Raw genomic sequence first — 25,323 nt, 5'->3', positions numbered from 1 at the left:
ATATTATTGGGGTAAATAATACGCTAGGAACAAAAAAAAAGCCCAAATTATGTGATTTAAGCTTTTTTGTCAATTTTTGTAACAAAATCCAAATCTAAATATAAATCCAAACCCAGTCATGATGCTTTGGCAAATCCAAATCGAAGGCCGGACGACGAATCAGAGCCAAATCCAAATCCAAAAGAAATGGTCCGGCACACATATCTAGTTTATATGTGTTTTTTTTCTGTGGCACTACAGGTCCCATCTGGTCCTGGATGATTTCTTCAAGCTGCAACGTGATTTTTCAGCCATGGGTATGCAGGCACTTGTAGTGCTAAAAGCGCCTGCATGCGCGAGCCGTTTTATTTATTTGGCTAGCTGCATTTGTGTGGAAAGCTGTGTGTGTCTGTGTAGGTTTTTGTCAGTGTGGGTCTGTGTGTCTGTGTCAGCGTGTGTGTGTATGGGGAGGTTATGGTGTGCTGAGAGACGATGCAGGGGGAGATGGTGTGGCTAAGAGATGCAGGGGGCAGGAAGGTAGACAGGGGGAACGAGTCTGGTTGAACCGCTGTTGTAAGACGATGACCTTGTTAATATTCCCACACAATCAGCCATCTTCCGGACGATGTGACCTACATGAATAATGAATGCCGACTGAAGACGCCGTCTTCCCATGGAGGATATATTTCTTCAGAGATTCCACATTGTGAGAAACCACCGTATAGGTAAGGTATATATGGAAGGGAAAGTAATGTTCCCAGAGTGACAAGAAATGGGTGGTGTGCCATGTTGGCACGCCCCATTTTTAATGGACACGCCCCTGCGGTATGTGACCACACCCATTTTTTTTGCTGCGCGCCAGAGGCGTGCAGATATCTTTCTCTGTGTGTATCTGTGGGGTTGCGGGAAACGCCGTTCTTCAACTTGCTCTGGGCTCCAAAGACCCTAGTGATGCCTCTGGCTGTTTTTATTTTCCTAGGGAAGAGGCTCACATCCCCCTGCAGAATAGGCTTGGACTAGGTGACAGGAGGACCCCTTGCTTTGGGTTTTCTTCTTATCGTGTCAACAGCACAGGATCATAACATTGAGCACTTGCCTGGGACTTGGCAGACTCAATTAGGCATCTCGGAAGTGAATGTGAGCCAAATATGTCATTTTTAATCCATTCATAATGGCTACCTGTTCTGCAGGTGCACCCCACTGCTTCCAAGTCTGCAGGATGATTGCATTAAATAATGCAGTTGGACAGCGTATCCAACCTCTTTAAGAAATGCCTTGAAAACCATCCTAAATAGTTGCTATTTATAGGGACTGTAACCTTCCATATGTCGTTTGCTTCATTTTCTCCAGCACAGAAGAGTATACATGTTAGAAAAATTTTATATTATTTCAATTTCACCTGATCTCTTTCATTTTTTGTGTCCTTTCTGGACTTGACCACTTCCCCAATGACATCATGTACCACCGCCATATCCTGCACATCGCCATCAGGTCATAACCTTAAACTATTATGTAGTGCGAAGATCATCAAATCTCAATTCTAGTTACAGGATAGTTCTGGGAGGCGTGAAACAGATTTTGGGTGAAAGAAAGCAGAAGATTGGAAATGTAGTAAATGATGAATTTGATAAGCAGTCTTAGTAGTACCAACATATAAATAGCACCATGTTTTGTATTAAGATTATTTGAATATATTCATTACTTAATATTTATATGAGAAAAGAAATACACAGTAGGAATCCCTGTAAAATCTTGACCCGGATTGTGTGCAAACAAAGTTTTTGTCATTGGGACCCTTACCACAGCCCAAAGTTATCATATCGCTCCTCAGGTGCCAGTAATCCATATGAGCTTCATAGAAATATTTTATGTCATTCAGAATACAAGGCCTTTAGTGTTTTGTGAGTGTCATGAAATGAAAATAAAATTTTAGTTTTTATTTTAGTTTCTTCTTTGTTTTGGTCAGATTTTGTTTCTTTGTAAAGAAATTGCAAAATGTCACTGGATCCTCTTAATATTTTCCATATAACTCTTTTTACCATTGTTGTAAACTAGACAAGTGGGTAACAACAAGTACGGAGTAAGACCATATTCCTGATTCTATAGTAGCAGATATACAGTATTTACTGTAAGAAGAGTTTATCACCTCATTTACTTTGCTAGACCTCACAGCCTCTTAACCTTCTAAGAACCTCCATTATGAAAAAAACAAAGACCACATTAAGCCAAATCAATTTTAAAATATATTTATTATGAATTTTCAGCACAAGGAAAACAACACTTTATTTTTACTCTGCATTGTGAAAAAAATGAGTGCCCAAGATTAGCCGGAGGCTCTTACAAGCTTGTCCTATAAGAAGACCAATATGGTGGAAGCCTCATGACTCACAAAGAATCATCCTTCAAGCACTCAGGAGAGGAAAAACCCCCTGTGGAGGAAACCTCTGGGGACCCATGGCTTGAAGGACTGCCCGTCCCTCTGGGCACTAGGAGGCTATGCAGAGTTATATTTCCAAACTTATTTAAAATATGAACATTTGACACTAAAATGCAGTATACATTTCACCACATTAATAAATAACATTGGCTGACGTCATTAATGTAGCTCCAGTCCACATCTCCTGAGATTACCCAATTTACATTCCTCCCAAAGCTGCGCAATTTTCTGAAGAGGACGGTCATCCCCTTTTGAGAAGCACCGAGTTTACCCGAATGGCTACTACATTTCGATAGATGTGCTGTGCTGCTAGAACCTCCAATTATAGAAATAAACAAGCTCAAGGTCATATTTTAGGGTAGTCAAGCTCCAAGTCTGCAGGCACATCCAAGTGAAACGCCCTTATCTTTGATGAGATACTTACCTCAAGAGGATATCTTTCCCTCAGTGGGCTGGGTGCAAGAGATGTATTTGGAGTATGTTAATGACAGCAATGATAATGCTATGTCAGTGTCCTGGGCAGCTAAGAGTGGTAGCAACAGCAAAGAGCTACCATTATGACATCACAGCATGACCTAACTCGTGTTCTACATTCCTTAAAGGAGAAGTGCACAAAATAATCTCTACTGATGTGTGATATGTTTATATTCTCCATCACCTCTGCTTCCCATGATACACCTGCCATTTATTACACATCTGTCCCTTTGCTATCTCCTTATTCGCCAAAGTTCTCTTTTACTGCATCCACTCATTGAATCAATCAGTTCCTAGCAGCTCTTTCTCATTTCATTAACCTGCTCCTTCTGTCCAATTTTTATTTTTCAAGACTGCTACTTGGGTAGAAAACAAGCAAGGGATTGAATTAATATAAAAAACACAATTAAAATGAAAATACTCTTAGGATGTTTATATATTGAAATGACATTAATAGCTAGGCCACGGCTAGATATTTCTGCACCTCTAAAGCCGAGCGAGGATTTCCTGCAGGATGACAAGCATTACACAAGCGTGCAATATTCTGATGGAAACGTGCTGCTAATTGAATCTCCCCAATAGGCTCTGTTCCCAATATAGAATATAATTGGCAATGATGAAGATACAGTGGAGGACCCATTATGCCCATTATACAGTAGACTTTCAGGATTGATAAATATTCAGTTTAGCCTAATGTAACTTGATCAGTATGCAATATATTCCTATTATGTTTGGCCACTATACAGATTAGGCCAACTGTGCTAAATATACGTACACTCTGGGGGTCGTTTAGAGTTGGCTGTGCTGGCAAAGTGATTGTGTGAGGGGGCACACTGCACGCTGATAGATGCTGTGCTATACTCTGCTGATTAAGTGCTGTGTCCAGAGACTCACAGGTGGCTGTGCTGGCAAAGTGACTGTGTAAGGGGGCACACTGTACGCTGATGTATGCTGCGTTATACTCTGCTGATTAAGTGCTGTGTCCAGAGACTCACAGGTGGCTGTGCTGGTAAAGTGACTATATATAGGGTGCACACTGCTCGCTGATGTATGCTGCGCTATACTCTGCTGATTAAGTCCTGTGTCCAGAGACTCACAAGTGGCTGTGCTGGTAATGTGACTGTATATAGGGTGCACACTGCTCGCTGATGTATGCTGCGCTATACTCTGCTGATTAAGTTCTGTGTCCAGAGACTCACAAGTGGCTGTGCTGGTAAAGTGACTGTATATAGGGTGCACACTGCTCGCTGATGTATGCTGCGCTATACTTTGCTGTTTAAAGGGGCTGTGTCCAGACTCACAAGTGGCTGTGCTGGTAAAGTGACTGTATATAGGGTGCACACTGCTCGCTGATGTACGCTGCGCTATACTTTGCTGATTAAAGGGGCTGTGTCCAGACTCACAAGTGGCTTTGTGTGCAAAAAAAAACAGTTTAAAATTTAAAAAAGACTTTGAAGAAGGTTAAAAGTTTAAAAAGTGAAAAAAAAACCCTTTTTTTGTGCTGTACCCCACTGTGTATACAAGCACCATGACTCCTTGGGCCTTAGCCCTCTATGTGTGCATAACACACAAGTACTGTGACTCAGTAGTGAGTGGCAATGCTTCATAGATGTGCTTTAAACTGCGGTGTCTGTGCCGACAGTCTGTCGCTTAGTAACCAGCCAGCTCACTGCAGCCTTTGGCCAATAATGGTGAAAATAATATTGTGAGTTGTGAGGTGGTCTAAATTGACTGTAAATGACTGGAAATTAATATTGTTGGGGTAAATAATACGCTAGGAACAAAAAAAAAAGCCCAAATTATGTAATTTTAGCTTTTTTGTCAATTTTTGTAACAAAATCCAAATCTAAATATAAATCCAAACCCAGTCATGACGCTTTGGCAAATCCAAATCGAAGGCCGGACGACGAATCAGAGCCAAATCCAAATCCAAAAGAAATGGTCTGGCACACATATCTAGTTTATATGTGTTTTTTTTCTGTGGCACTACAGGTCCCAGCTGGTCCTGGATGATTTCTTCAAGCTGCAACGTGATTTTTCAGCCATGGGTATGCAGGCACTTGTAGTGCTATAAGCGCCTGCATGCGCGAGCCGTTTTATTTATTTGGCTGGCTGCATTTGTGTGGAAAAGCTGTGTGTGTCTGTGTAGGTTTTTGTCAGTGTGGGTCTGTGTGTCTGTGTCAGCGTGTGTGTGTCTGGGGAGGTTATGGTGTGCTGAGAGACGATGCAGGGGGAGAAGGTGTGGCTAAGAGATGCAGGGGGCAGGAAGGTAGACAGGGGGAACGAGTCTGGTTGAACCGCTGTTGTAAGACGATGACCTTGTTAATATTCCCACACAAACAGGCATCTTCCGGACGATGTGACCTACATGAATAATGAATGCCGACTGAAGACGCCGTCTTCCCATGGAGGATATATTTCTTCAGAGATTCCACATTGTGAGAAACCACCGTATAGGTAAGGTATATATGGAAGGGAAAGTAATGTTCCCAGAGTGACAAGAAATGGGTGGTGTGCCATGTTGGCACGCCCCATTTTTAATGGACACGCCCCTGCGGTATGTGACCAAACCCATTTTTTTTGCACGCAGATATCTTTCTCTGTGTGTATCTGTGGGGTTGCGGGGAACGCCGTTCTTCAACTTGCTCTGGGCTCCAAAGACCCTAGTGATGCCTCTGGCTGTTTTTATTTTCCTAGGGAGGAGGCTCACATCCCACTGCAGAATAGGCTTGGACTAGGTGACAGGAGGACCCCTTGCTTTGGGTTTTCTTCTTATCGTGTCAACAGCACAGGATCATAACATTGAGCACTTGCCTGGGACTTGGCAGACTCAATTCGGCATCTCGGAAGTGAATGTGAGCCAAATATGTCATTTTTAATCCATTCATAATGGCTACCTGTTCTGCAGGTGCACCCCACTGCTTCCAAGTCTGCAGGATGATTGCATTAAATAATGTAGTTGGACAGCGTATCCAACCTCTTTAAGAATTGCCTTGAAAACCATCCTAAATAGTTGCTATTTAAAGGGACTGTAACCTTCCATATGTCGTTTGCTTTATTTTCTCCAGCACAGAAGAGTATACATGTTAGAAAAATTTTATATTATTTCAATTTCACCTGATCTCTTTCATTTTTTGTGTCCTTTCTGGACTTGACCACTTCCCCAATGACATCATATACCACCGCCATATCCTGCACATCGCCATCAGGTCATAACCTTAAACTATTATGTAGTGCGAAGATTATCAAATCTCAATTCTAGTTACAGGATAGTTCTGGGAGGCGTGAAACAGATTTTGGGTGAAAGAAAGCAGAAGATTGGAAATGTAGTAAATGATGAATTTGATAAGCAGTCTTAGTAGTACCAACATATAAATAGCACCATGTTTTGTATTAAGATTATTTGAATATATTCATTACTTAATATTTATATGAGAAAAGAAATACACGGTAGGAATCCCTGTAAAATCTTGACCCGGATTGTGTGCAAACAAAGTTTTTGTCATTGGGACCCTTACCACAGCCCAAAGTTATCATATTGCTCCTCAGGTGCCAGTAATCCATATGAGCTTCATAGAAATATTTTATGTCATTAAGAATACAAGGCCTTTAGTGTTTTGTGAGTGTCATGAAATGAACATAAAATTTTAGTTTTTATTTTAGTTTCTTCTTTGTTTTGGTCAGATTTTGTTTCTTTGTAAAGAAATTGCAAAACGTCACTGGATCCTCTTAATATTTTCCATATAACTCTTTTTACCATTGTTGTAAACTAGTCAAGTGGGTAACAACAAGTACGGAGTAAGACCATATTCCTGATTCTATAGTAGCAGATATACAGTATTTACTGTAAGAAGAGTTTATCACCTCATTTACTTTGCTAGACCTCACAGCCTCTTAACCTTCTAAGAACCTCCATTATGAAAAAAACAAAGACCACATCAAGCAAAATCAATTTTAAAATATATTTATTATGAATTTTCAGCACAAGGAAAACAACACTTTATTTTTACTCTGCATTGTGAAAAAAATGAGTGCCCAAGATTAGCCGGAGGCTCTTACAAGCTCGTCCTATAAGAAGACCAAGATGGTGGAAGCCTCATGACTCACAAAGAATCATCCTTCAAGCACTCAGGAGATGAAAAACCCCCTGTGGAGGAAACCTCTGGGGACCCATGGCTTGAAGGACTGCCAGTCTCTCTGGGCACTAGAAGGCTATGCAGAGTTATATTTCCAAACTTATTTAAAATATGAACATTTGACACTAAAATGCAGTATACATTTCACCACATTAATAAATAACATTGGCTGACGTCATTAATGTAGCTCCAGTCCACATCTCCTGAGATTACCCAATTTACATTCCTCCCAAAGCTGCGCAATTTTCTGAAGAGGACGGTCATCCCCTTTTGAGAAGCACCGAGTTTACCCGAATGGCTACTACATTTCGATAGATGTGCTGTGCTGCTAGAACCTCCAATTATAGAAATAAACAAGCTCAAGGTCATATTTTAGGGTAGTCAAGCTCCAAGTCTGCAGGCACATCCAAGTGAAATGCCCTTATCTTTGATGAGATACTTACCTCAAGAGGATATCTTTCCCTCAGTGGGCTGGGTGCAAGAGATGTATTTGGAGTATGTTAATGACAGCAATGATAATGCTATGTCAGTGTCCTGGGCAGCTAAGAGTGGTAGCAACAGCAAAGAGCTACCATTATGACATCACAGCATGACCTCACTCGTGTTCTACATTCCTTAAAGGAGAAGTGCACAAAATAATCTCTACTGATGTGTGATATGTTTATATTCTCCATCACCTCTGCTTCCCATGATACACCTGTTATTCATTACACATCTGTCCCTTTGCCATCTCCTTATTCGCCAAAGTTCTCTTTTACTGCATGCACTCATTGAATCAATCAGTTCCTAGCAGCTCTTTCTCATTTCATTAACCTGCTCCTTCTGTCCAATTTTTATTTTTCAAGACTGCTACTTGGGTAGAAAACAAGCAAGGGATTGAATTAATATAAAAAACATAATTAAAATGAAACTACTCTTAGGATGTTTATATATTGAAATGACATTAATAGCTAGGCCACGGCTAGATATTTCTGCACCTCTAAAGCCGAGCGAGGATTTCCTGCAGGATGACCAGCATTACACCAGCGTGCAATATTCTGATGGAAACGTGCTGCTAATTGAATCTCCCCAATAGTCTCTGTTCCCAGTATAGAATATAATTGGCAATGATGAAGATACAGTGGAGGACCCATTATGCCCATTATACAGTAGACTTTCAGGATTGATAAATATTCAGTTTAGCCTAATGTAACTTGATCAGTATGCAATATATCCCTGTTATGTTTGGCCACTATACAGATTAGGCCCACTGTGCTAAATATACATACACTCTGGGGGTCGTTTAGAGTTGTCTGTGCTGGCAAAGTGATTGTGTGAGGGGGCACACTGCACGCTGATAGATGCTGCGCTATACTCTGCTGATTAAGTGCTGTGTCCAGAGACTCACAGGTGGCTGTGCTGGCAAAGTGACTGTGTAAGGGGGCACACTGTACGCTGATGTATGCTGCGTTATACTCTGCTGATTAAGTGCTGTGTCCAGAGACTCACAAGTGGCTGTGCTGGTAAAGTGACTATATATAGGGTGCACACTGCTCGCTGATGTATGCTGCGCTATACTCTGCTGATTAAGTCCTGTGTCCAGAGACTCACAAGTGGCTGTGCTGGTAAAGTGACTGTTTATAGGCTGCACACTGCTCGCTGATGTATGCTGCGCTATACTCTGCTGATTAAGGGCCTGATTCAGACCCACTCACGAGCGGCTGTCCACTCGCAAGTGGGTCGATGTTATGGACTGAGCATGCGCACGACGGAGGGAGCTCCGTCGTGCGCATGCGCCAGACGCGACGAGCGAAGGAAAGTCCTTTGCTCGTTGTGTCCGATCAAAGGGGGCATGCTGTCAATGTTGATTGACAGCACGCCCCCTTTGGTGGGCGTGCCGGGGGCGTGCCTCTCTGACGGGGGCGTTCCCACGGGAACGCCTCCCGTCAGAAGCGGGCCCACTGACATCACTAGTGATGTCAGTGGGAGTGATTTTGGCTCTGATAGAGCCAAAATCACTCCGGAGCTTGCGGTTGAAAACCTCAACCGCAGGCTCCGACTCGCAATTTCGATGGTCGCGATGGTCTCGACCATCGCGGCCATCACAATGCACGCTCGTATAGCCTGTGGGTGGTGACCCACAGCTATACGAACGTCCAGGAGGACGCTCCATGAAAATGGAGCCCGGCCCTCATTCAGAGCGTGCGCTCTGCTCAGAGCGTACGGCTCTGAATGAGGGCCTAAGTGCTGTGTCCAGAGACTCACAAGTGGCTGTGCTGGTAAAGTGACTGTATATAGGGTGCACACTGTTCGCTGATGTATGCTGCGCTATACTTTGCTGTTTAAAGGGGCTGTGTCCAGACTCACAAGTGGCTGTGCTGGTAAAGTGACTGTATATAGGGTGCACACTGCTCGCTGATGTACGCTGCGCTATACTTTGCTGATTAAAGGGGCTGTGTCCAGACTCACAAGTGGCTTTGTGTGCAAAAAAAAAAAGTTTAAAATTTAAAAAACACTTTGAAGAAGGTTAAAAGTTTAAAAAGTGAAAAAAAAACCCTTTTTTTGTGCTGTACCCCACTGTGTATACAAGCACCATGACTCCTTGGGCCTTAGCCCTCTATGTGTGCATAACACACAAGTACTGTGACTCAGTAGTGAGTGGCAATGCTTCATAGATGTGCTTTAAACTGCGGTGTCTGTGCCGACAGTCTGTCGCTTAGTAACCAGCCAGCTCACTGCAGCCTTTGGCCAATAATGGTGAAAATAATATTGTGAGTTGTGAGGTGGTCTAAATTGACTGTAAATGACTGGAAATTAATGTTATTGGGGTAAATAAAACGCTAGGAACAAAAAAATAAGCCCAAATTATGTGATTTTAGCTTTAAACTTTCTATCGTCAGATGATAGATGTGACCCATAAACTTAAACTAAACTTAACTAAAATAAACACAGGAGACCAAGTTATGCCGTTTAAATTAATTGGTCAGCTTTATTTGGTTACAAGGTAGACATGGTGGCAGGAGAAAGAACGACAACTAACCAGCGTCCACTTGTCTTAGGCCGGAAGTAGATCACAACTTGTGAGGGCCAACTATCCCAGACAAGGGTAGGGTGATCTTAAAACTTGCAAGGGCCAACTATCCCTTTCAGAGCAAGTGATGCGGCCCCAACACCCATGCCAATGCACCATTCATCCTGCTCGGTCGAGAGGTGCCGCTGACCCCAATAGGGTGAAATCAGCCTATCAGTGCATTGAAGGGGTGCGCACCGCTATTACTGCTGCAAGATGGACACTTCAATATTGCCGGTCTTTCCCTGCTAATGAAATAAAGCCGGCACAAGACACAAGAGGGTTAGGGAGGGTGGGAGATCAATTCAAAGAGGCAGATTTTCCACAGTAGATTCACTACACCCTCTCACTCACCCCGCCCCTAACCTAACGTCCTATCACATCTGCCTACTACTGTCAACAAACATTTTTAACTTTATTAACCCCTCTATCCCTGACTAGAAGTTTATGTGCCGTCGGCTCTATTCCTAACCTCCGTTATATTAAACTTTCTATCGTCAGATGATAGATGTGACCCATAAACTTAAACTAAACTTAACTAAAATAAACACAGGAGACCAAGTTATGCCGTTTAAATTAATTGGTCAGCTTTATTTGGTTACAAGGTAGACATGGTGGCAGGAGAAAGAACGACAACTAACCAGCGTCCACTTGTCTTAGGCCGGAAGTAGATCACAACTTGTGAGGGCCGACTATCCCAGACAAGGGTAGGGTGATCTTAAAACTTGCAAGGGCCAACTATCCCTTTCAGAGCAAGTGATGCGGCCCCAACACCCATGCCAATGCACCATTCATCCTGCTCGGTCGAGAAGTGCCGCTGACCCCAATAGGGTGAAATCAACCTATCAGTGCATTGAAGGGGTGCGCACCGCTATTACTGCTGCAAGATGGACACTTCAATATTGCCGGTCTTTCCCGCCACAGCGGCTCTCAGGAGAGAAGCAGCCCTCCACCATGCTAACAAACCAAACCCTTAAAAACTGCAAAAATATCTTCTAGAAACAAAAAATTACCCTCCTCAGTAAGATGAACTCCATCCCTGCGGAAAAGGTGGGCATCCTGAATCCGAATTAAAGGATGGTGCACCACTAGCCCTCCCAATTCCAGCACGTGCCTAGCCACCCATTTGTTAACCTTCCTCCTGGACCTGTCCAAAGCCACACTATTATAGCAATAGCGCCAGGAAAGCCTGGCGATGATAGGGGACCACACCAAAAGGCAGTTAGGCAATAACCGAACCACCTCTCTCAAGTCACGAACAATCGCATGGCGCAACTCTAAGGAAGTTTGCTGACCCAAATCGTTGCCCCCGAGATGGATAATTAACACTAAAGGGGGACCAAAGTCAGCTACCGCCCTGTGCAAGTTGCGCAACAAAGCTTCCCACAGCATGCCCCTCTGCCCCAACCACCTAACACTCTCCCAACGTGGGAACACAGAGGCATCTTGAGCAAAGCGCGACTGCCCGGCCCAAAAAATAAAAGAGTGACCAATCAACCAAATGGGCCTAGCATCCTGGAAACATGCAAATATACAGAAATATAATAGATAAGTATATATGCAACATGTAAATCACAAAGGAGGAGTGGGAGGGTGGGAGTGGGGGAGGAAGACTTGACCCGAGGTGAAAACCTACAAAAAACCTGCTGGATCTTTTTTATGTTTCTTTATTCATATTAATATTATTTTAAGCTAATCGATCAATGTCCAAAGCAGGGCAAAAAACAGGGCAAAATCTCTCGGGACCCCCACCGGAAAGGCAGCGAGTTGGCCAAGGCACTCAAGTCCAAACGAATAAAGTATAACAATTTATGGTTCCACACGAACATAACTTCTGTAGGCATTGGACTTGCATCTTCCGAGAGCCTGGATCTCCTGTGAAGAAAGACCCGATGAGGCCGCAAAAGTGGCGGCACCTATTCTAAAAGAATGGGTGCCGTAATCCGAAGGGGAAAGCCCGAGGTGCCGTATGCAGCGATGAAAGACCAATCTAAATTGGAATTTAGTCAGAGGAGATCCATCCTCATGCATAAGCCAAGCCCCCGGCTGCATTGGCCTGCAAAGAGTATATTGGGAGGCCAAGTGAACCGGACAAATCCCGTCATCAGGACAGGACTTCAGGGACACCCAGCGACCTCTACCCATCTGATCGGTCTTGGAACGCCGAATACGGCACAACAGCGTATCACGCAGCAAAATGTGACAACGAAGCAGAGGGGGTTGAGCGTGGCGTGAAGATGCCACCAGCTCGCTGATGCGAAAAGCCCCATGAAAGGCCATCGCAAAAGCGAGGTGGAATAACAGAACCTCGAATCGCGAAGAACAAATGCCTGTCAAATTTTCACCTAGACGCGCTAACAAATCAGGACCAATAGGACGACGCTGGTCATCCGTGGCAGGCCTGACTCGAGACCAACCCCTAAGGGCTCTTTGTATTAACCTCCGCCAATCCTGTCTGCAGAGCGCTTCTGCAATGGAAATATCAGTACCCGGCACATGACGAGCTGTGAACAATATGTTAAACTGCAATGCGCGCAGAACCAGCCAAGCAAGAAGCCGCAACACTGGTAGCGACGACGATTTTTGGTTATTGATCGCATGTACTACCCCCAGGTTATCGCACCAAAAAACTATGGAACGGTCGCGCAACGGCTGACACCATAGCTCTAATGCCACCACTATGGGAAACAGCTCCAGTAGGAGCAAGTTCTTGGTCAATCCTGCCTGCACCCATTCCGCCGGCCAAACAGAAAAACACCAATCTCCTCCCAAAAAAGATCCGAAACCTGATGATCCAGCAGCATCCGTGAAGAGCTGCAGGCAAGCATTAGGCTGAGGATCCGCTGGCCAGACGCGCACTCCATTAAAATCGCCCAAAAATGTCTCCCAAACCGCCAGGTCCAGCTTTAGTTCAGACGACAGCCGCAGAAAATGGTGCGGCTGACGTAGCCCTACCAAGGCCCTCTGTAGCTTCCGACAAAAAATCTTCCCCATCGGGATAACTCGACACGCGAAGTTAAACAGCCCGAGCAGGGACTGACCTTGACGAAGTGTTACCTTTCCTCCTGCCAGCGCTAGGAGGATAGTATCCTGCAAACGACGAATCTTGTCCGGCGGCAGCCGGCAAAGACCCTCCAAGGTATCAATTTCAATACCCAAGAAAACCAGCTTAGTGGCTGGGCCCTCAGTTTTATCGTGCGCAATAGGTACTCCAAATTCCGAGAAGAGTGCTTGCAATGAAAAAAAGGAGACGATTGCAGCGACGCGAACCGGCTGGACCCACGCACAAGAAGTCGTCCAAGTAATGGGCTATGCTCGTCTCCCCAGACCCCACCGCGACACACCAATGGAGAAAGGAACTGAAACGCTCGAAGAACGCGCAGGAAATCGAACAACCCATCGGGAGACATTTGTCCAGGTAATAGCCATCCGGCAACCGAAACCCCATAAAGCGAAATTATTCTGGATGCAGGGGCAACAATCTGAAGGCGGACTCAATGTCCACTTTCGCCATGAAAGAACCCGGACCCGCTGCGCGAACTAACGCTAACGCAGATTCGAATGACTGGTACTGTACGCGGCAGACCTCAACATCTATGGCGTCGTTAACTGACGTGCCTGACGGATGTGACAGGTGCTGAATTAAACAGTAACTCCCGGGGGCCTTCTTGGGGACGACACCCACCGGGGAAAGGACAAGATCAGGTATCGGAGGCTGCGGGAAAGGTCCAATCATGCGACCCAGCCTGACCTCCTTCATAACCTTGTCCTTAAGCACGTGAGGCAAATCGCAGGCCGAGCGTAAATTCCTAGGGGACCCGGAACCGACAGGCCGTATTATTGGAAGCGAAAACCCCTCTGCAAAACCCTTACTCAAAAAGGCGGAGGCGTCCCGCACAGGATACCAGTCTAACCAATTTGCCATGGCATCCAGACGGATGGGAGTTGTCGCTTTACTTCGAAGTCCCGGCCCCTGACCGTTTGCCAGAGGGTGTCGCAGCGGAGGCCTGAGCTCCTCCTGGACTACGGGAGCAGTCCTTACTGGGGTGTGTCGAGCCGCAGCGGAGGCACTGGTGTCGAAAGCGACACCTGTTACCGAGGGTACAATTCCCATTATTGTACGCGTAACATTTACGCTTGTTTTGCCCTCCACTGGCTGTCCTTGATGCCGAGGGGGACGAGGGTTGAACTGGCCGCCCAGGGAACTGATCAGCAAGGACGCGTGTAGGCTGTGTCACCTCCATCCACACCTCAACGTCTTTACAACCCAATTCCATGACCTTGACCCGATCTTGCTTTCGATGAAACTCTTCGTCGTATTGACACCACGCTGTACTGCGTGAGGCCTTGAATAGGCCATGTATCAGGTGTAAGTATCGTATTACATTAAGGTACTCGGAAGGCCTGGTTTTAAGATAGCAAGTTGAGAACACGCAGAACCCAGATAGCCAATTCGTGTAGGACTTAAAGGCCTCCAGACCAATACCCCCTTTTGCCTTTGCGGTCGCAGCTGCTTTTTTCGCCGTAGCTGTAAGGGTGAACATATCTACGTAGCGCCCTTTTTTGATCCGCTGCTTAACCCTGGTACGCATACCTCGAGTGACAGCGGTATTAGCGCAGTGTACAACATCCTCCGGACCCGCGCCGCGATCTACACTGGTACTACTGCCGGAGGACCGTTTGCTAGAATGCCTATGGCGACGCGAGCGGCGTCTACGAGACCTCCTTGCCCTTTTACGCCTAGCCTTATGCGAACTATCGCTTGAAGAGGAGGAGGAAATGGAAGTAGACCCGCAGTAAGATGTACTGTCACACTCACAAGAAGCACTGGCAAGGCATTGCTGCCTCCAATCCCTGCGCCAGCTGTGACTTCAGCCGCCACACTTCTGGTCGGAGCTGCGACCACTGCTAACTCCTCCAGACTGTCGTCTGTAAAAGAAGAGACTGAGGCAGCATCGTGCGCATTGTCTGTGTCCATAGCCTGATTGGGCTGAGGAAGGGAGATGGCAGAGGGAGAGAAAGAAACGGAAGGAGCTGCGGGCATGGGAGCGAGGGAAAGACCGCAAATCCTACCTAACTGCTGCACCAGAGGGCCAAGCTGCGTCTGGACGGCGGACGCCGCTGATGCAGAAGGACCCCCCGTGTCAGCGTTTCCGGACTGCTGATGCAAAAGCGGCGTCAATGCACCCACCACAGAGACCAGCAGTCCGGCAATGGCACCAGCGTCAAACGAGGGAACACTCCCTGTCGACGCAGGCCCTGCAGGTGTAGAGACCGCCTGTGCCGCTGCCACACCTGCAGGTCTGGAAGAACTGGCAGCTACAGACATGGGGGAACCCATGTCTGAGTCACCATTATAATTATACACAGAGGGGAGCAGAATAGGAGGAGGACCAACCTTCCTGTCACTGTGCAGGCGCTGGCTCCTCCCCCTTCGTCTCCGCCCCCCGCCTGTGCTTGTACTATCATGCGTGCAGGCCGGCGCCATGACAGGCACCCGGCCTGCACGCTTATGCCTCCTTTTACGCCGCCCCTCCGCCTGCACAGTGGCCAACCCACTCTGGGCGGCCACCGGGGGAGAAAAGACAGGCGGTGTTACTGCCCTCTGCCGCCGGCGGGAACGACCAGAGTGCACGCCCGCGACTCCCGCGGGCGCTGTAGCACGCTCGGCCTCTCCCGATCCCCGCCTGCCCAGGTCCCCGGCCGCGCTAGTACTGGCGACCGGAGGGGAACCAGAGGCAGGCGGAGGCAGAGCAGCTGATTTCTCGTGGCACCGCCGCGGCCGCGCGCCCGCCCCGCTCCCTGACTGCAAGGAGGGCACGCCTGACCCTCCCGAACGCCGGGAGGGCAGGCCATGGGAGAGGGGGGGATAAAGCGCGCCGGACCCGACACCGTCTGACAGACGGGCGGGTACCGAGCGCGCACGTTGGGGACGGCTCATGCTGCCAAACAGTGTATATAGCAAGGGAAAGAAGAAAAAATTAGAAGATAAGAAAAGAGAGTGTAGGTATAGGGAAAGTATGGAGAAGAGAGTAGGTGAAGATATAAAGTAGGGAAAGATATAAAGTAGGGATGAATAAAGAACGTTTATTCACAACAGACAGATCTGCTAAGGAAGAACTGTACTTTCCTGGTCGCAGATCAATTCAAAGAGGCAGATTTTCCACAGTAGATTCACTACACCCTCTCACTCACCCCGCCCCTAACCTAACGTCCTATCACATCTGCCTACTACTGTCAACAAACATTTTTAACTTTATTAACCCCTCTATCCCTGACTAGAAGTTTATGTGCCGTCGGCTCTATTCCTAACCTCCGTTATATTTTTGTCAATTTTTGTAACAAAATCCAAATCTAAATCCAAATCCAAACCCAGTCATGACGCTTTGGCAAATCCAAATCGAAGGCCGGACGTCGAATCAGAGCCAAATCCAAATCCAAAAGAAATGGTCCGGCACACATATCTAGTTTATATGTGTTTTTTTTCTGTGGCACTACAGGTCCCAGCTGGTCCTGGATGATTTCTTCAAGCTGCAAATGATTTTTCAGCCATGGGTATGCAGGCACTTGTAGTGCTAAAAGTGCCTGCATGCGCGAGCCGTTTTATTTATTTGGCTGGCTGCATTTGTATGGAAAAGCTGTGTGTGTCTGTGTAGGTTTTTGTCAGTGTGGGTCTGTGTGTCTGTGTCAGCGTGTGTGTGTCTGGGGAGGTTATGGTGTGCTGAGAGACGATGCAGGGGGAGATGGTGTGGCTAAGAGATGCAGGGGGCAGGAAGGTAGACAGGGGGAACGAGTCTGGTTGAACCGCTGTTGTAAGACGATGACCTTGTTAATATTCCCACACAAACAGGCATCTTCCAGATGATGTGACCTACATGAATAATGAATGCCGACTGAAGACGCCGTCTTCCCATGGAGGATATATTTCTTCAGAGATTCCACATTGTGAGAAACCACCGTATAGGTAAGGTATATATGGAATGGAAAGTAATGTTCCCAGAGTGGCAAGAAATGGGTGGTGTGCCATGTTGGCACGCCCCATTTTTAATGGACACGCCCATGCGGTATGTGACCACACCCATTTTTTTGCGCGCAGATATCTTTCTCTGTGTGTATCTGTGGGGTTACAGTGAACGCCGTTCTTCAACATGCTCTGGGCTCCAAAGACCCTAGTGATGCCTCTGGCTGTTTTTTTTTTCCTAGGGAAGAGGCACACATCCCCCTGCAGAATAGGCTTGGACTAGGTGACAGGAGGACCCCTTGCTTTGGGTTTTCTTCTTATCGTGTCAACAGCACAGGATCATAACATTGAGCACTTGCCTGGGACTTGGCAGACTCAATTAGGCATCTCGGAAGTGAATGTGAGCCATATATGTGATTTTTAATCCATTCATAATGGCTACCTGTTCTGCAGGTGCACCCCACTGCTTCCAAGTCTGCAGGATGATTGCATTAAATAATGCAGTTGGACAGCGTATCCAATCTCTTTAAGAAATGCCTTGAAAACCATCCTAAATAGTTGCTATTTAAAGGGACTGTAACCTTCCATATGTCGTTTGCTTCATTTTCTCCAGCACAGAAGAGTATACATGTTAGAAAAATGTTATCTTATTTCAATTTCACCTGATCTCTTTCATTTTTTGTGTCCTTTCTGGACTTGACCACTTCCCCAATGACATCATGTACCACCGCCATATCCTGCACATCGCCATCAGGTCATAACCTTAAACTATTATGTAGTGCGAAGATTATCAAATCTCAATTCTAGTTACAGGATAGTTCTGGGAGGCGTGAAACAGATTTTGGGTGAAAGAAAGCAGAAGATTGGAAATGTAGTAAATGATGAATTTGATAAGCAGTCTTAGTAGTACCAACATATAAATAGCACCATGTTTTGTATTAAGATTATTTGAATATATTCATTACTTAATATTTATATGAGAAAAGAAATACACGGTAGGAATCCCTGTAAAATCTTGACCCGGATTGTGTGCAAACAAAGTTTTTGTCATTGGGACCCTTACCACAGCCCAAAGTTATCATATCGCTCCTCAGGTGCCAGTAATCCATATGAGCTTCATAGAAATATTTTATGTCATTCAGAATACAAGGCCTTTAGTGTTTTGTGAGTGTCATGAAATGAACATAAAATTTTAGTTTTTATTTTAGTTTCTTCTTTGTTTTGGTCAGATTTTGTTTCTTTGTAAAGAAATTGCAAAACGTCACTGGATCCTCTTAATATTTTCCATATAACTCTTTTTACCATTGTTGTAAACTAGACAAGTGGGTAACAACAAGTACGGAGTAAGACCATATTCCTGATTCTATAGTAGCAGATATACAGTATTTACTGTAAGAAGAGTTTATCACCTCATTTACTTTGCTAGACCTCACAGCCTCTTAACCTTCTAAGAACCTCCATTATGAAAAAAACAAAGACCACATCAAGCAAAATCAATTTTAAAATATATTTATTATGAATTTTCAGCACAAGGAAAACAACACTTTATTTTTACTCTGCATTGTGAAAAAAATGAGTGCCCAAGATTAGCCGGAGGCTCTTACAAGCTTGTCCTATAAGAAGACCAAGATGGTGGAAGCCTCATGACTCACAAAGAATCATCCTTCAAGCACTCAGGAGAGGAAAAACCCCCTGTGGAGGAAACCTCTGGGGACCCATGGCTTGAAGGACTGCCCGTCCCTCTGGGCAGTAGGAGGCTATGCAGAGTTATATTTCCAAACTTATTTAAAATATGAACATTTGACACTAAAATGCAGTATACATTTCACCACATTAATAAATAACATTGGCTGACGTCATTAATGTAGCTCCAGTCCACATCTCCTGAGATTACCCAATTTACATTCCTCCCAAAGCTGCACAATTTTCTGAAGAGGACGGTCATCCCCTTTTGAGAAGCACCGAGTTTACCCGAATGGCTACTACATTTCGATAGATGTGCTGTGCTGCTAGAACCTCCAATTATAGAAATAAACAAGCTCAAGGTCATATTTTAGGGTAGTCAAGCTCCAAGTCTGCAGGCACATCCAAGTGAAACGCCCTTATCTTTGATGAGATACTTACCTCAAGAGGATATCTTTCCCTCAGTGGGCTGGGTGCAAGAGATGTATTTGAAGTATGTTAATGACAGCAATGATAATGCTATGTCAGTGTCCTGGGCAGCTAAGAGTGGTAGCAACAGCAAAGAGCTACCATTATGACATCACAGCATGACCTCACTCGTGTTCTACATTCCTTAAAGGAGAAGTGCACAAAATAATCTCTACTGATGTGTGATATGTTTATATTCTCCATCACCTCTGCTTCCCATGATACACCTGCCATTTATTACACATCTGTCCCTTTGCTATCTCCTTATTCGCCAAAGTTCTCTTTTACTGCATCCACTCATTGAATCAATCAGTTCCTAGCAGCTCTTTCTCATTTCATTAACCTGCTCCTTCTGTCCAATTTTTATTTTTCAAGACTGCTACTTGGGTAGAAAACAAGCAAGGGATTGAATTAATATAAAAAACATAATTAAAATGAAACTACTCTTAGGATGTTTATATATTGAAATGACATTAATAGCTAGGCCACGGCTAGATATTTCTGCACCTCTAAAGCCGAGCGAGGATGTCCTGCAGGATGACCAGCATTACACCAGCGTGCAATATTCTGATGGAAATGTGCTGCTAATTGAATCTCCCCAATAGTCTCTGTTCCCAGTATAGAATATAATTGGCAATGATGAAGATACAGTGGAGGACCCATTATGCCCATTATACAGTAGACTTTCATGATTGATAAATATTCAGTTTAGCCTAATGTAACTTGATCAGTATGCAATATATCCCTGTTATGTTTGGCCACTATACAGATTAGGCCCACTGTGCTAAATATACATACACTCTGGGGGTCGTTTAGAGTTGGCTGTACTGGCAAAGTGATTGTGTGAGGGGGCACACTGCACGCTGATAGATGCTGTGCTATACTCTGCTGATTAAGTGCTGTGTCCAGAGACTCACAGGTGGCTGTGCTGGCAAAGTGACTGTGTAAGGGGGCACACTGTACGCTGATGTAAGCTGCGTTATACTCTGCTGATTAAGTGCTGTGTCCAGAGACTCACAAGTGGCTGTGCTGGTAAAGTGACTATATATAGGGTGCACTCTGCTCGCTGATGTATGCTGCGCTATACTCTGCTGATTAAGTCCTGTGTCCAGAGACTCACAAGTGGCTGTGCTGGTAAAGTGACTGTATATAGGGTGCACACTGCTCGCTGATGTATGCTGCGCTATACTCTGCTGATTAAGGGCCTGATTCAGACCCACTCGCGAGCGGCTGTCCGCTCACAAGTGGGTCGATGTTATGGACTGAGCATGCGCACGACGGAGGGAGCTCCGTCGTGCGCATGCGCCAGACGCGACGAGCGAAGGAAAGTCCTAGGGAAGAGGCTCACATCCCCCTGCAGAATAGGCTTGGACTAGGTGACAGGAGGACCCCTTGCTTTGGGTTTTCTTCTTATCGTGTCAACAGCACAGGATCATAACATTGAGCACTTGCCTGGGACTTGGCAGACTCAATTAGGCATCTCGGAAGTGAATGTGAACCAAATATGTCATTTTTAATCCATTCATAATGGCTACCTGTTCTGCAGGTGCACCCCACTGCTTCCAAGTCTGCAGGATGATTGCATTAAATAATGCAGTTGGACAGCGTATCCAACCTCTTTAAGAAATGCCTTGAAAACCATGCTAAATAGTTGCTATTTAAAGGGACTGTAACCTTCCATATGTCGTTTGCTTCATTTTCTCCAGCACAGAAGAGTATACATGTTAGAAAAATTTTATATTACTTCAATTTCACCTGATCTCTTTCATTTTTTGTGTCCTTTCTGGACTTGACCACTTCCCCAATGACATCATGTACCACCGCCATATCCTGCACATCGCCATCAGGTCATAACCTTAAACTATTATGTAGTGCGAAGATTATCAAATCTCAATTCTAGTTACAGGATAGTTCTGGGAGGCGTGAAACAGATTTTTTGGTGAAAGAAAGCAGAAGATTGGAAATGTAGTAAATGATGAATTTGATAAGCAGTCTTAGTAGTACCAACATATAAATAGCACCATGTTTTGTATTAAGATTATTTGAATATATTCATTACTTAATATTTATATGAGAAAAGAAATACACGGTAGGAATCCCTGTAAAATCTTGACCCGGATTGTGTGCAAACAAAGTTTTTGTCATTGGGACCCTTACCACAGCCCAAAGTTATCATATCGCTCCTCAGGTGCCAGTAATCCATATGAGCTTCAAAGAAATATTTGATGTCATTCAGAATACAAGGCCTTTAGTGTTTTGTGAGTGTCATGAAATGAACATAAAATTTTAGTTTTTATTTTAGTTTCTTCTTTGTTTTGGTCAGATTTTGTTTCTTTGTAAAGAAATTGCAAAACGTCACTGGATCCTCTTAATATTTTCCATATAACTCTTTTTACCATTGTTGTAAACTAGACAAGTGGGTAACAACAAGTACGGAGTAAGACCATATTCCTGATTCTATAGTAGCAGATATACAGTATTTACTGTAAGAAGAGTTTATCACCTCATTTACTTTGCTAGACCTCACAGCCTCTTAACCTTCTAAGAACCTCCATTATGAAAAAAACAAAGACCACATCAAGCAAAATCAATTTTAAAATATATTTATTATGAATTTTCAGCACAAGGAAAACAACACTTTATTTTTACTCTGCATTGTGAAAAAAATGAGTGCCCAAGATTAGCCGGAGGCTCTTACAAGCTTGTCCTATAAGAAGACCAAGATGGTGGAAGCCTCATGACTCACAAAGAATCATCCTTCAAGCACTCAGGAGAGGAAAAACCCCCTGTGGAGGAAACCTCTGGGGACCCATGGCTTGAAGGACTGCCCGTCCCTCTAGGCAGTAGGAGGCTATGCAGAGTTATATTTCCAAACTTATTTAAAATATGAACATTTGACACTAAAATGCAGTATACATTTCACCACATTAATAAATAACATTGGCTGACGTCATTAATGTAGCTCCAGTCCACATCTCCTGAGATTACCCAATTTACATTCCTCCCAAAGCTGCACAATTTTCTGAAGAGGACGGTCATCCCCTTTTGAGAAGCACCGAGTTTACCCGAATGGCTACTACATTTCGATAGATGTGCTGTGCTGCTAGAACCTCCAATTATAGAAATAAACAAGCTCAAGGTCATATTTTAGGGTAGTCAAGCTCCAAGTCTGCAGGCACATCCAAGTGAAACGCCCTTATCTTTGATGAGATACTTACCTCAAGAGGATATCTTTCCCTCAGTGGGCTGGGTGCAAGAGATGTATTTGAAGTATGTTAATGACAGCAATGATAATGCTATGTCAGTGTCCTGGGCAGCTAAGAGTGGTAGCAACAGCAAAGAGCTACCATTATGACATCACAGCATGACCTCACTCGTGTTCTACATTCCTTAAAGGAGAAGTGCACAAAATAATCTCTACTGATGTGTGATATGTTTATATTCTCCATCACCTCTGCTTCCCATGATACACCTGCCATTTATTACACATCTGTCCCTTTGCTATCTCCTTATTCGCCAAAGTTCTCTTTTACTGCATCCACTCATTGAATCAATCAGTTCCTAGCAGCTCTTTCTCATTTCATTAACCTGCTCCTTCTGTCCAATTTTTATTTTTCAAGACTGCTACTTGGGTAGAAAACAAGCAAGGGATTGAATTAATATAAAAAACATAATTAAAATGAAACTACTCTTAGGATGTTTATATATTGAAATGACATTAATAGCTAGGCCACGGCTAGATATTTCTGCACCTCTAAAGCCGAGCGAGGATGTCCTGCAGGATGACCAGCATTACACCAGCGTGCAATATTCTGATGGAAATGTGCTGCTAATTGAATCTCCCCAATAGTCTCTGTTCCCAGTATAGAATATAATTGGCAATGATGAAGATACAGTGGAGGACCCATTATGCCCATTATACAGTAGACTTTCATGATTGATAAATATTCAGTTTAGCCTAATGTAACTTGATCAGTATGCAATATATCCCTGTTATGTTTGGCCACTATACAGATTAGGCCCACTGTGCTAAATATACATACACTCTGGGGGTCGTTTAGAGTTGGCTGTACTGGCAAAGTGATTGTGTGAGGGGGCACACTGCACGCTGATAGATGCTGTGCTATACTCTGCTGATTAAGTGCTGTGTCCAGAGACTCACAGGTGGCTGTGCTGGCAAAGTGACTGTGTAAGGGGGCACACTGTACGCTGATGTAAGCTGCGTTATACTCTGCTGATTAAGTGCTGTGTCCAGAGACTCACAAGTGGCTGTGCTGGTAAAGTGACTATATATAGGGTGCACTCTGCTCGCTGATGTATGCTGCGCTATACTCTGCTGATTAAGTCCTGTGTCCAGAGACTCACAAGTGGCTGTGCTGGTAAAGTGACTGTATATAGGGTGCACACTGCTCGCTGATGTATGCTGCGCTATACTCTGCTGATTAAGGGCCTGATTCAGACCCACTCGCGAGCGGCTGTCCGCTCACAAGTGGGTCGATGTTATGGACTGAGCATGCGCACGACGGAGGGAGCTCCGTCGTGCGCATGCGCCAGACGCGACGAGCGAAGGAAAGTCCTTCGCTCGTTGTGTCCGATCAAAGGGGGCGTGCTGTCAATGTTGATTGACAGCACGCCCCCTTTGGTGGGCGTGCCGGGGGCGTGCCTCCCTGACGGGGGCATTCCCACGGGAACGCCTCCCGTCAGAAGCCGGCCCACTGACATCACTAGTGATGTCAGTGGGAGTGGTTTTGGCTCTGATAGAGCCAAAATCACTCCGGAGCTTGCGGTTGAAAACCTCAACCGCAGGCTCCGACTCGCAATTTCGATGGTCGCGATAGTCTCGACCATCGCGGCCATCACAATGCACGCTCGTATAGCCTGTGGGTGGTGACCCACAGCTATACGAGCGTCCAGGAGGACGCTCCATGAAAATGGAGCCCGGCCCTCATTCAGAGCGTGCGCTCTGCTCATGACTCCTTGGGCCTTAGCCCTCTATGTGTGCATAACACACAAGTACTGTGACTCAGTAGTGAGTGGCAATGCTTCATAGATGTGCTTTAAACTGCGGTGTCTGTGCCGACTGTCTGTCGCTTAGTAACCAGCCAGCTCACTGCAGCCTTTGGCCAATAATGGTGAAAATAATATTGTGAGTTGTGAGGTGGTCTAAATTGACTGTAAATGACTGGAAATTAATGTTATTGGGGTAAATAAAACACTAGGAACAAAAAAAAAAAGCCCAAATTATGTGATTTTAGCTTTAAACTTTCTATCGTCAGATGATAGATGTGACCCATAAACTTAAACTAAACTTAACTAAAATAAACACAGGAGACCAAGTTATGCCGTTTAAATTAATTGGTCAGCTTTATTTGGTTACAAGGTAGACATGGTGGCAGGAGAAAGAACGACAACTAACCAGCGTCCACTTGTCTTAGGCCGGAAGTAGATCACAACTTGTGAGGGCCAACTATCCCAGACAAGGGTAGGGTGATCTTAAAACTTGCAAGGGCCAACTATCCCTTTCAGAGCAAGTGATGCGGCCCCAACACCCATGCCAATGCACCATTCATCCTGCTCGGTCGAGAGGTGCCGCTGACCCCAATAGGGTGAAATCAGCCTATCAGTGCATTGAAGGGGTGCGCACCGCTATTACTGCTGCAAGATGGACACTTCAATATTGCCGGTCTTTCCCGCCACAGCGGCTCTCAGGAGAGAAGCAGCCCGCCACCATGCTAACAAACCAAACCCTTAAAAACTGCAAAAATATCTTCTAGAAACAAAAAATTATCCTCCTCAGTAAGATGAACTCCATCCCTGCGGAAAAGGTGGGCATCCTGAATCCGAATTAAAGGATGGTGCACCACTAGCCCTCCCAATTCCAGCACGTGCCTAGCCACCCATTTGTTAACCTTCCTCCTGGACCTGTCCAAAGCCACACTATTATAGCAATAGTGCCAGGAAAGCCTGGCGATGATAGGGGACCACACCAAAAGGCAGTTAGGCAATAACCGAACCACCTCTCTCAAGTCACGAACAATCGCATGGCGCAACTCTAAGGAAGTTTGCTGACCCAAATCGTTGCCCCCGAGATGGATAATTAACACTAAAGGGGGACCAAAGTCAGCTACCGCCCTGT

Source organism: Taudactylus pleione, unplaced genomic scaffold (assembly GCF_031769625.1).
Source record: "Taudactylus pleione unplaced genomic scaffold, aTauple2 ptg000284l, whole genome shotgun sequence".
In the NCBI taxonomy this organism is placed as follows: domain Eukaryota; kingdom Metazoa; phylum Chordata; class Amphibia; order Anura; family Myobatrachidae; genus Taudactylus; species Taudactylus pleione.
Note: the sequence above shows the minus strand (reverse complement) of the source record.